This window comes from Saimiri boliviensis, chromosome 7 (genome assembly GCF_048565385.1).
Source record: "Saimiri boliviensis isolate mSaiBol1 chromosome 7, mSaiBol1.pri, whole genome shotgun sequence".
NCBI classification, from domain to species: Eukaryota; Metazoa; Chordata; class Mammalia; order Primates; family Cebidae; genus Saimiri; species Saimiri boliviensis.
In genome coordinates, this window is record NC_133455.1 from 73,637,356 (window position 1) to 73,650,330 (window position 12,975).

The window sequence follows — 12,975 nt, forward strand, 5'->3', positions numbered from 1 at the left end:
TTCACTGTAAAGTTGTTCTCCTTTCCCCACTGTATGCTTTGTAACAGAGTCACTAAGTCCTAAATGCAGCCCACTCTCAAGGTGGGAGAGATCAAATTGTAATAGGGAGTATCTCCATATATTAATTGGAATCTTTTCATGAGAGAGATTTGTCCCTACCCCTTTTACTTATTTACTGAGTAATTTATATCAAGAGAGACCTATTTATATTTATTTTATATTTTGGGGTATAATCTAATGCCACATTTTTATTTGATTGCTCAAATTGTTGTATATTTGACTATTGGGAGCTCTTTCAAAATGACTTCTATGTAAAAACTTGTTTTTAAAGTATTTATTCTTTTTTTTTTTTTTTTTTTTTTTTTTTTTTTTTTTTTATGAAGGGAGACATGACTTTATAGAGGAAGAAAGAGAAAGAGGAAGAGGGAGAGAGGATGGGGGTATTGCTTTATTGCCCAGGCTAGAATGCAGTCTAAATATGGGTATGCCTACAATTGTCCTCAATAATGGTGACATGAAAGAAAATGAGGGAAGAGAATAACAAACAAGGAGCCAACCAAGATTTCATTTAAACCTCTAAATTGATATGATGTGGTACTGATGAGAGTGTATATTTTGTATATTTAAAGTGGAGAGTTCTATAAATGTTAATTACATTTACTTGTTCCAGATCTGAGTTCAAGACCTGAATATCGTTGTTAATTTTCTGTCTCATTGATCTGTCTAATATTAATGTTGAAGTCTCCCACTATTATTATGTGGGAGTCTAAGTCTCTTTATAAGTCCTGTATGTCTAGGTATTCCTGTATTGGGTGTGTATATATTTAGGATCTTTAGCTCTTCTTGTTGTTGCATTGATCCTTTTATCATTATGTAATGTCCTTCTTTGCTTCTTTTGATCTTTGTTGCTTAATTGTAACTTCTATTTTTTATTTATTTATTTTAGCTCTCTGTTTGGTTGGTAAATCTTTCTCCATCCCTTGTTTAGAGTCTTTGTGTATCCTTGAATGTGAGATGGATCTGGATGCAGCATACTGATGGGTTTTAGTTTTTTATTCAAATTGCCTGTCTTTGGATTGGGGGATTTAGTCAATTTAAATTTGGAATTAATAATAATATATGTGAGTTTAATACTGTCATTAGCTGGCTATTTTGTCCATTAGTTGATATAAATTCTTCATTATATTGATGCTCTTTTTGATAATTTTTTTAGAAAGGCTGATACTGTTTGTTCCTTTCATATGTGTAGTGGTTCTTTCAGAAGCTCTTGCAAAGCAGGCCTGGTGGTGATGAAATCTCTGAGTGCTTGCTTATTCACAAAAAACTTTATTTTTCCTTCGCATGTGAAGCTTAGCTTGGCTGGATGTGATATTCTGGGTTGAAAGTTCTTTTCTTTAAGGATGTTGAATATTGGCCCCCACTCTCTTCTGGCTTGTAGGGTTTCTGCTGAGAGATCTGCTGTGAGTCTGATAGGCTTCCCTTTGTGGGTAACCTGACCTTTCTCTCTGGCTGCCCTTAGTATTTTCTCCTTCATTTCAACCCTGATGAATCTGACGATTATGTGCCTTGGAGTTGCTCTTCTTAAGGAATATCTCTGTGGTATTCTCTGTATTACCTGGAGTTGAATATTATCCTGCCTTACTAGGCTGGGAAAATTTTCCTGAATAATGTCCTGAAGCGTATTTTCCAGCTTGGATTCATTCTCTTCGTCACATTCAGGTACACCTATCAAGCGTAGATTAGGTCTTTTCACATAGTCCCATATTTCTTGGAGACTTTGCTCGTTCCTTTTTATCCTTTTTTCTCTCGTCTGGTCTTCTTGTTTTATTTCAATGAGTTGATCTTCGACCTCTGATATCCTTTCTTCTGCTTGATCAATTCGGCTGTTAAAACTTGTGCATACTTCACGTAGTTCTCGTATTGTGTTTTTCAGCTCCATCAATTCACTTATTTTCCTCTCTAAATTTTGTATTCTTGTTGACATTTCGTCAAACCTTTTTTCAAAGTTCTTAGTTTCTTTAGATTGTGTTATAACAAGTTCTTTTAATTCACTGAAGTTTCTTATTATCCACGTTTTGAAGCCTGCTTCTGTAATTGGAACCCACTCGTTCTCCATCAAGCCTTGTTTCGTTGCTGATGAGGAATTGGGATCCCCTGCTGAGGAAGAGGCGTTCTGATCTTGGGTATTCTCAGCCTTTTTTGACCGTTTTCTTCCCTTCGTTGTAGATTCATCCATCTGTAGTCTTTATAATCACCGTCTTTGTAATTGGGTTTCTGAGTGGACGTCCGACTTACTGATTCTCAGCGCCGAAATCTGAGCAACCCACTGCACCGACTAAATCAGCGGCGTTAAGATTGAGGGTGCTTTTCCAACTCTGCACCGAGAACCGACGCTCCGAGGCGCCGGCAAAACCGCCTCGCCGGTCACAAGAGTCGCGCTGGCGACCCGTGGGGCTCCTCCGCTGGGAATCTCCTGGTGCGTAAGCAACAAGAATTCATGTGAAGGTGTGGCGTCCTCTCCTTCTTTGCGCTTTCAGTGGGAGCTACAATCCCGAGCTGCTAGTTATCAGCCATCTTGGATCTTAAATTTGTAGTTTTACATTTTTCAAGTATTTATTCTTTTAAAAAGTCTACTCCGGTCTTTTGTAATGCCGGCATACATTTCACCAATATTTGGGGCAGGGGGCAGGGTTTACAATGCCAAAAGTACTGTGACAAGAAAATATCAACATTTATTGAACTTGTATTATTTGCCAGGTGCTTATCCCAATTCTTTAAAGCAGTCCTAGGAGGTATAATACATTCCTTTAAGACATGAATTAACTGAAGTTTTAACCTACTCCCAAACTTAGAAAGTAGCAGAGAATTTTAAAGGTATTTTATCCTTTGTAGATGATAAATAGCATTTATAATGGGCAGCAGTATATTTTAAAAGATTTAAGAATATGATGATTAAGAAGAAATAGAGTGGGAAAGCATGTCTTGGCATCAAACAATCCTAGGTCCTCTTGGTTGTCAGAAATTTCCAATATCCCCCATTCCCGCCATGATTCCTGTCATACTTTTCTGGCATCCAGTTATATTAACCACAAAAAAATAGGTTACACGGATCTATTTGGTTTACAGTTTTGTAAATTCATTTTGTCTTATGACACCTTTTTGTTTTATACCTGTATTAATATATATATATATTTAGCTACTGCTTTTCAAAAGTAGTTTTTTTTTTTTTTTTTGAGACAGAGCCTCATTCTGTTGCTCAGGTTGGAGTGCAGTGGCATGATCTCGGCTCACTGCAACCTCTGCATTCCGGGTTCAAGCAATTCTTCTGCCTCAGCCTCCCGAGTAGCTGGGACTACAGGTGCATGCTACCATACCTGGCTAATTTTTTTGTATTTTTAGTAGAGACAAGGTTTTATCATGTTAGCCAGGATAGTCTTAGTCTCCTGACCTCATGATCCTCCTGCCTCAGCCTCCTGAAGTGTTGAGATTACAGGTGTGAGCTGCTGCACCCAGCCTTAAGTACAGTTTACTACAGGGGATTGCGATTTGTCAGTACCCTCTTCTCTGTTCCTAAGACTGTCCTATGCCCGTGTCTGCTATAGAACAGTCATGTGTAACTCATGAGTTTCTTGAGAAGAGTTAAGATAATAATCGGTTTGCCATTTCCATTTAGCACAGCTACCCTTACTACACACAGCATACTTGCACATACACACAAACACAGGCATGCACACACATTGCAACTGAAGTTCTATTCTGGCAAGACCAGATAGCAGAGTTGCAGAGGGAAGGTCGAACTCTAGAGGTAAGAACTGATGGACAAAAATATTATGCATAAATAAGAGATGCTAAATTAATATTTTTTTGTTCAGTAGTATGAGAAAAACAGCTCATATTAAAGCAAGTGGGATTCCAATGGGATGTAAATAAATAAAAAAGAATCACTTAAAAAACTGGGAAACTGGAATATAAAGCCCTCCTAGTTAGTAAGAAAATAAACTAATGTTGATGAGGTGTCATCAAGAGCATCATTTTTTTTCAAAGAATGGTCAAATTTAAATAATTAACTAAGTAAATAAATAAGACCACTTATTATGTGCCAGACCACTTCTGGGAATTTGGAGATAAGATGAAGAGTAGTGTTTGTGTTAAGGAGGCAAGAAAGTATTTCCTGGAATCATAAGCATATAGAAAAACTGACACACAAAAACAGAATTTAACATGATCTGAATATATGTCAATCAGTATGAGCCGGCAATAATATTCAATAATTCTGAAGCAGGTAAGTCACCTGAGAAGAATACTTAACTGTATTAATTTCCAAATGCAAGTGCTTATCCACATTATATTACTTACATCTGGACACTGATGCAAAGGGCTGTGTGGGCGCTGGAGCTTCTGTGTGAGGTGGGCACCAAATGACAGAGAACTGACATCCAGCCACTAGCTCTCCACTTTCCAGCTGTAAGAGAAATACATCTTGTCATAGTGTGGCTGGCAGTGAATGTCATCATTGATAAAAAGCATGGCATTAGGAGCTGGCTTATGCATTTAAAAAGTTATTTTAAGGTTCATAGCTCTTCTGTGGTATGTTTGTGGGTTCGTGTGGGGTTTATCACTAATGTAGACAGCTAGTTTCCTGAAAATGTGAAATTCAGCAGTGACTTTTGAAGACCTTTTCATTCTTTGATTGTAAAATTTAAAATTCAGTTTATTCTATTCTTATTCTATTTTTAAACTGTTAAACACAATATGATTGTAAATTTAAAAAAACATTTCTGACCTATAGAGATTCACAATAAGTAGGAAGGATTGACAGATGCAATAATAAAATGTGGTAATATGGAAGAAACAATGATTTTCAGAGCAATTATACATTTGGCAGAGGTATGGAAGAGAAAGACCCTAGGAAATGCCCTTACAGAAAAAAGGAATATTTGGAATTCCATTGTGTAGGCAAAGTTCCCATGCTACCAGTCAGTCAGTTCAATGTCTTTTATTTACATCTTAGGCAGAACTCATAAATAGTTCAATTATTTACTGAGTATTTCAGATAAAAACGTTTCTTCTTAACAGAAAACTGACAGAATTATCTGATTTCATTTAGTCTTTCTGCAATCTGGAATTTTTCCAGAAGTAGAGTTAGATGGCGTACTTGCAGACATGCTTATTCTTGCTACCTTGTTTCCTATTTACCTTTTCCAAACTAAAAGCATATTCAGCTAAGTTACGTTACACTGTGGAATTATTGGCAGTTAGGTCTTGGATGGTGTGTAGTTTGTTTTAACAACCAGTATTTGAGGCCAGACCATAATACCAGGCCAGCACAGACATGCTTCACATTAGCCCATCTATTTTGAAGGGAAACACACTGTATGCTGAGCTAACTGAATTTCCACTTGCTGCAGTTTGCAGCAAAACCAGCCTGGAAACGGCCTTAAGGGGACCTCACTTCAGATTTTATTAAAGTCCATCAACTACATATTAGGCAGATACATAAAAACAGATTAACAATCATAAAAGAATGACTCATGTTTATTACCTTGAAGGATAATTGCATAAGACAAAAAAAATGAAGCATTGCTAAACCTTAATAAAGTTGAAGAAGACTGTTTCCTCTGTCAAACACCACAAAACTAGATTTTTGAGAAAATGCCACATTATATCTATTAGCTGAGCTATTATCATATAAAATTTTGTTGACGATTTTAAGGTAATGAGTCAAAATTAAATCCAGAAAAATGTCATACTTACAAAGCCTTTTGTCCTTCATGGCTAAAATCCAGGTAACGTAAGTCAATTGTCTTGCATTTATGGACAGTAAAGTTCAATCCAATAGAAAGAAACCAAAGTGCAAACATCTTCATGTCTGTATATGGAATTACGGGCTGAATTTTAAAAATGCATATGGTTTTTAAAAATCCCCATTGCCTCAGAATGTATTTAGACGCAGGGTCTTTAAAATATAATTAAGTTAAAATGAGGTAATTAGGGTGGGTCCTAAAGGATATGATTGACCTTAATCCAGTAAGAAGAGGAAATTTAGACACAGACACATGCTTAGGGAACAAGATAGAAAGACAGAGAAAAGGCGGCCATCTACAAGCCCAGAAGAGAGGCCTGGCACATACCCTTCCCTCACAGCCCTCAGTGAGAACTCTAGTCCTTCTGACACCTTGTCTCAGACTTCCAACCTCCAGAACTGTGAGATGATAAGTTTCTGTAGTGTAAGCCACCAGTCTGTGCTACTTTGTTGCTAACACTAGGGCAACCCTAGTTAATTAAATAGGGATACTTGAAAAGTAGCTGTCTATCTACCAATTACTTGCTCCCTATCTTCCTAGAGCAGGTTCAGGCCCTGCCTACTGCTAAAGTTTGCACAGCCCAGGAAAAAGAATAAATGGAGGCCACTTAAGAGAAATAAAATAATAATTAAAATTTATCAAGTTATTCTTTCATTTGCATGAGATAGATTGTTCCTTAATGAAGTAGTGCTTCTTAGTAATTTAATATTTAATAATTATAAATCAAGCTAACAAATTATTATACACACGTTTTATCCTTTTGCGTTGCAATAGTTTTATAATGATAGTTTAAAAATATGTTCAGTAATGGTTTTAATAATTGAAAATAAGCAAAATGTCAGGGAAATTAATTATTGTGCAGATATGAGTGTTCCACTGATGAGCTGTCAAAATTTGGGATTGTAACACAAATATATACATAATATGTCATTACGAATTAATTTCATCAACTTATTTTGCCTTCATTTAGTCACAACCACTAATTGTATAACTATATTCAAGACTTTTTTTCTGATTTATGTTCTACTGTAATTAATTTTAAAATATACACCATTTGAATATACCTTCATTATAGTATAAATTAAATAAAATGTAACTATTCTCAGTGTGCATGCAATTTGAATGTATTACCATCAGAAGTATAAACTAACTGGAATGTAAAATATGAAAATAATTTCATAAAGTTTTTTCTAAAATATACAATATCAGCTGTTAAAATTAAAATACAGACTATAACTTACAACTAGTAAAAATAAAAACTGTATCAATTATTTAAATAAAACTAACACATACAAATTTAATTAACTACTTAAATATTTTTAAAATAAAACTATCCCCAAGTTTTGTAGTTAGTGTTTACCTATTGCCCAAATAAAGAGTATCACACTTAATACATATGTGATTTGGACATAGATGTACATATATACACAAGCTTAAAAGTAATGTTAAAAGTTTAATATTGCAAGTGTTCCCCAATCTGTGTAAATGCCAAGCTAATTCACACACATTTTGGATCACAAACTAGATCCCCAAATTAGAATACCATGAAGAGGCTGGGCACTGTGGCTCATGCCTGTAATCCCAGTACTTTGAGAGGCTGAGACAGGTGGATCACATGAGGTCAGGAGTTCAAAACCAGCCTCACCAACATGGTGAAACATCGCTACCAAAAATCAAAAAAATTAGCTGAGTGTGGTGGCAGGCACTTGCAATCTCAGCTACTTGGGAGGCTGAGGCAGGAGAATCCCTTGACCCCGGGAGGCAGAGGTTGCAGTGAGCCGAGATTGTACCACTGCACTCCAGCCTGGGTGACAGAGGGAGATTCTGTCTCAAAAAAAAAAGAATACCATGAAGAATAGCAACTAAATGGAGCCTCAGCACTACTGGGGAGAGATATTTTATTATATAACAGTCTATTTCAGAGGAAATATTTGACAAATGCATTTGTCTTCTGTTTCTTTTAAGATTTAGAAATATTTTATTAGAAAAGTGATGTGCATTCATAGTAACATCAGCTTTTATTTCTGTGTATTATACGAACTTCCCAAAACCATTCTCCAAAGTTAACCATTTAAAACTCATTCATGTATTTTATTATGCATCCTACAACAAAGACTAAGAAGCAGGCAAGAATGACTATAAAACACAGCCTAATTACAGAAAAGTTAACCTTTTTTTTTTTTATTTTTTGAGATAGAATCTCCCTCTGTCATCCAGGCTGGAGTGTAGTGGCTTGATCTTGGCTCTGTGCAAACTCTGCCTCCCAAGTTCAAATGATTCTCCTGCCTTAGCCTCCTGAGTAGCTGGGACTACAGGCACATGCCACCATGCTCGGCTAAATTTCTGTATTTTTAGTAGAGATGGGTTTTCACTGTGTTAGTTAGGATGGTCTCCATCTCCTGACCTTGTGATGTGCCTGCCTTGGCCTCCTAAAGTGCTTGGATTGATTATAGGCATGAGTCATCTATTTTTGCATGAAAACATTTTGAAACCAAGTTTGTGTTTATTAAAAAATTTTTCTCATGCATATTATCCAAGATTTTTTTCTGTCAGAGTATTAGTTTCCTAGGATTGCTATAACAATTACCACAAACTGGGTACGTTAAAACAGCAGAAATATATTCTCTCGTGGTTCTGGAGGCAAGAAGTGCAAAATCATGTTAGCAGGGTTGGCAACTACTGGAACTCTGAGGGAGAATCTACTCCATGCTTTTTTCCTATCTTCCGATGGTTGCCACGATGTATCACTCCAATCTCTGCCTCTGGCTTCATGTGGCATTCTCCTCTGTGTCTCTATGTCTCTTATCTTCTTTCTTTCTTCTTCTTTTTCTTTTTCTTCTTCTTCTTCTTCTTCTCCTCTTCCTCTTCTCCCCCTCCCCCTCCCCCTCCGTTTCTTCTTCTTCTTTGGAGATGGGGTCTCATTCTGGTGCTCAGACTGGAGTGCAGTGGTGCGATTTTGGCTTACTGCAAACTGCACCTCTTGGGCTTGAGTGATTCTTGTGCCTCAGACTCCTGAATAGCTGAGATTACAGACACCCACCACCTCACATGGCTAATTTCTGTATTTTTAGTAGAGATGGGTTTTCGCCATGTTGGCCAGGCTGGTCTTGAACTCCTGGGCCTCAAGTGACTTGCCTGGCTTGGCCTCCCAAAGTGCTGAGATTACTTTGGCGTGAGCCACCATGCCCACCCTATTTTCTCTTATAAAGAACACCAGTCATGTTGGGTTAAGGACCTGCCTTGTTCCAGTATGACCTCATCTTAGCTACTTACAACCACAATCACAGTATTTCCAAATAAGGCCACTTTCTGAGGCTCTAGGAGGTACATTAATTTTGGGGGGAGACTGTCCAACCCAGTGCATTCAGTTTCTATTTAATATAAAAATAATTTCCATACTATACAGAATGAAAAAATGACTTATGAAATACGTGAATTATTGTTAAATATACAGATGTGATCTTTTATTTTCCAATAACATACAAGGATAAGAATTTTGGGGGAGTATGTCTCATTCACAAATATTTGTTACATGCAAAGAGAAATTTATACATTGTTTCAGTAGGATTCAGGGCATTAACCTAGGTGCATCTCTTGTTTCTATTTCAAGCATGTTGTTCTCCAGATTTTTGTTTTTTCTAATTCTGATTTCCCTGGAGGATTGTTCAGATTTAAATTTGGATTTAAATAAAGCCTGTAAAGCAGAAGTAGTAAACAAACCTGGGTACTAAACTTAAACATTACAGAGGTAGATTTAAGTCTGAGGTAAATTCATCTATTTAATTCTTATCTATTTTGCCTATACAGTTAGGCTGATATTTCATTCACTTGGAGTCATCAAATTAAAATTTGTAACCATAATGAAGAATCTTTTTTCTGTATTTGAAAAAAGTTACTGAGCAAATTAATAGTGTAAATATGATTTCAAAGATAACTATTTAAGATAATATTTATTTATATGCAGCATTAATCAACATTCCCCCTTCTGTACCCCATGTGCTCTTTGACTAATTATCTCCAACTCATACTTCAGGTCACAATTCAAGTATCATGTTCTGATACCTGGTTTCTGACAACAGATAAAATCCTTACTAGATGCTCTTCCAGTGCCACGTATGACCTGTTTGTAATATTTACCACTGTGACCATTTTATATTGACATCTGTGATTATAATTAACAAACATAATTTTCCTCTATTAAACTCGATAGGATGTGTACTGTGGGCCATGTAAGTTGGACTTGCCTTTTCTTTTCTAATGACAAGTTCAGCCCTTGCTGAATAATTGAATAAATTAGAAGTACATAGTACATGTAAAAAGTTGATATGTGAATTATGAATCAATCCCATCAATTTGTTAAAAAATCTTCTACCAAGTATTCGTTTCCTGAATAAACTTTCTCTGTTATTACAGTTATCGTATCTTTGTAACAACATAAAGGGAGCATTGATTTTACTATACCAAATAGATAGTTTTCTATTTCGAATAGACTTGCCTGAACTATTTTGATAAGCTCAATTAAAAAATACAGGACTCTAATAAAACAGTTTATTGTTTACTAAAGGCATTGTGAGTTATTATTAAAATAAATACAATTGACATGCAATATACATTTTGTGAAACAAATCTCTGTAAGGATTTTACATTTTTATTTTGTGATATATGAACAAAATGGCCCATATCATGCTGAAAAATTCCTTTAAAATAATATACTATAATTTGAAAATGAAATTTTATCAATATAACACATACTTAAACTAATATTTTAAAATTTGCAAAATGCCTGCATTTGAGAAAGCTATGGTAATTATTCACAAGTAAGGATATTAAAAATTATTCCATAATCATCATTATTTGAGCCAGAAAAAGACTTTTTTTTTGAGATGGAGTTTCACTCTTGTTACCCAGGTTGGAGTGCAATGGCGCGATCTCGGCTCACGGCAACCTCCGCATCCTGGGTTCAGGCAATTCTCCTGCCTCAGCCTCCTGAGTAGCTGGGATTACAGGCACGCACCACCATGCCCAGCTAATTTTTTGTATTTTTAGTAGAGACGGGGTTTCACCATGTTGACCAGGATGATCTCGGCTCTTGCTTGTGATCCACCCGCCTGGGCCTCCCAAAGTGCTGGGATTACAGGCTTGAGCCACCGCGCCCGGCCAGAAAAAGACTTTTGCAAATTGAAATATCTAAATTCAAAATTTAGGACATGCAGTTATGATTATAACGTCTTTCTCTTTGACAGCTTGAGTTTACATATTTAGATAAACACAACATAGTATTCTTTAAAAAAAAATTTCTGGCCAGAGGAAGGATTGCATTTCAAGAGTTCAATACAATGCAAAGATTAACACATTTTTCCAGTCTTGAGGTGCTGCTGCTCCCTGAGTGGAACTTTCTCTGTCATGTTAATATTTCCTACAGATTCTTTCTGAGGAAAAAATTTGCTAAATGTTATCAATTTTTAGAGTGTCCCACATTAAACCTATATCAAGACATTCAGGAAGATAACATGAGTAAAGATTAGATAAATTGTGAGAAAATAATTGACGAATAAGATGATGATAACTTATAATTTGATAGCCGCTCTAAGCTTGGCTGAGCGCCTTCTGGGGTTTTCTTCTACATCTTTATCTTGTGGATTAAGTACCTTTTTATGTATCAAGTCCCACATTAAAGGAACTCTTCTTATAGAGACTTCTCTTGTGCTTGATCTGAACCCAACTGCGATGTTTTCATCACTTGCCGTCTGACCCTTAGGTTAAATCTTTCTTTCATGCTTATTCCAAGCAAAAATCTTCTGACGATGCGATCCTCTAGTGAATGGAAGGAGAGGGCAAGGAGGCAATCACCAGGTCTCAGAAACTTCTGAGCTGTCTTCAGTCCTGTGTAGAGTTCATTGAGCTCATTGTTCACAAATATGCGAAGAGCCTGGGAAGTCTCGGTGGCAATATGGGTAGATTGCTGTAGCAAGTCTTTTCGTGCATAAATAGCAGAGAGAGAAAATACACCTGGGATGACGCTGGCAGGCTGCTGGGTTCTGGTGATGGGGTAGACGCTGCATGCCTGAACAGTTGCTGAAGCGATTTTCTTGGCATGCTTTTCTTCCTGGTATGTTCTCAGGATAGATGCAAGTGCCTGCTGATTTAAAGCATTCACAACATCAGCAGTCGGGATAACTGCCACTATCCATCCTCATGTCCAAGGGGCTGTCTTTCTGAAGGGAAAAACCTCTTTTAGGAGTATCAAGTTGCATGTAGGAACACCCAAGATCCATAAGAACTCCATCAAAAGTCCCTGGCTGCACTCCAGCTGTCATTAATAAGGCTTCTGCCTGGCTGTACTGGCCCAGCATAGCTCGGATTTGTTTAGGAGACAGCTCCAAATGATGTTCAGCTAATGCATACGCTGTCGGGTTTCTATCCAAGGCATACAGAACAATATGTGACTCCTTCTGTAGAATGGCTTTTGTGTGCCCTCACAAACCAAATGTCATATCTAGAAAAATCTGCCCTTTTTGGGGTGACAAACAATGACCAACTTCATCCACCATTACTGGAATATGTAATTTAGTCAGCATTTCAAAATCTCTATCTTGAGATCTGGGCTTCATCATCTTTATATTTTTTTGCAGTAGTATGTATTCTTTTTGACCAGATACCTAAATTAGGTATGCCAGATTCCAACCAACATGAAAGACATTCTTTATGCATTCTACAACAATATGGATACTGAAGCATTCTGTAGGTCAACAAAACTGAGGCACGAAGACTTATCAGTTGGCCTCTAACTTGGGCCAGTGACTACCACTATGATGCCAAAGAACCTGAATTTGCTGCCTGTCCAGGTCCTACTCCTGGGGGAAACTCTGTCTTCTCTTTCTTAACTGTTTTTTGCCACTTCTTGCAAAACACTTTTTTGCTACTCTTTTGCATTTAAAACCACTCTCTGCCAACCCACATACTCACGACATTTGTAGATAGATGTCTTCTGTCCTAGGAATATGGGGCAATAGATTAGGAAAAGCATTTCCTTGGGGCTTAATTTGTTTTAGTCACAGAGTGGATGTTTAGGCTCACATCTACTCGGCTGTGCTGTATAGCTTAGGCTCACATCTCTAGGCTGTGCTGTGGCGGTGCTGAGTGCCAGACCCTGAGATACAGAGCAGCTCAT

At 36.9% G+C, this 12,975-nt stretch overlaps 1 long non-coding RNA gene and 1 pseudogene across 1 annotated transcript in view; one reads left to right on the plus strand and one right to left on the minus strand.

Moving 5' to 3' along the window:
• Window positions 1–12,975, plus strand: part of LOC141585135 (uncharacterized) — a 241,169-nt gene that overhangs the window by 129,030 nt on the left and 99,164 nt on the right. The window lies entirely within an intron of this gene.
• LOC101042260 (12S rRNA N(4)-cytidine methyltransferase METTL15-like) lies at window positions 11,372–12,542 on the minus strand (annotated as a pseudogene).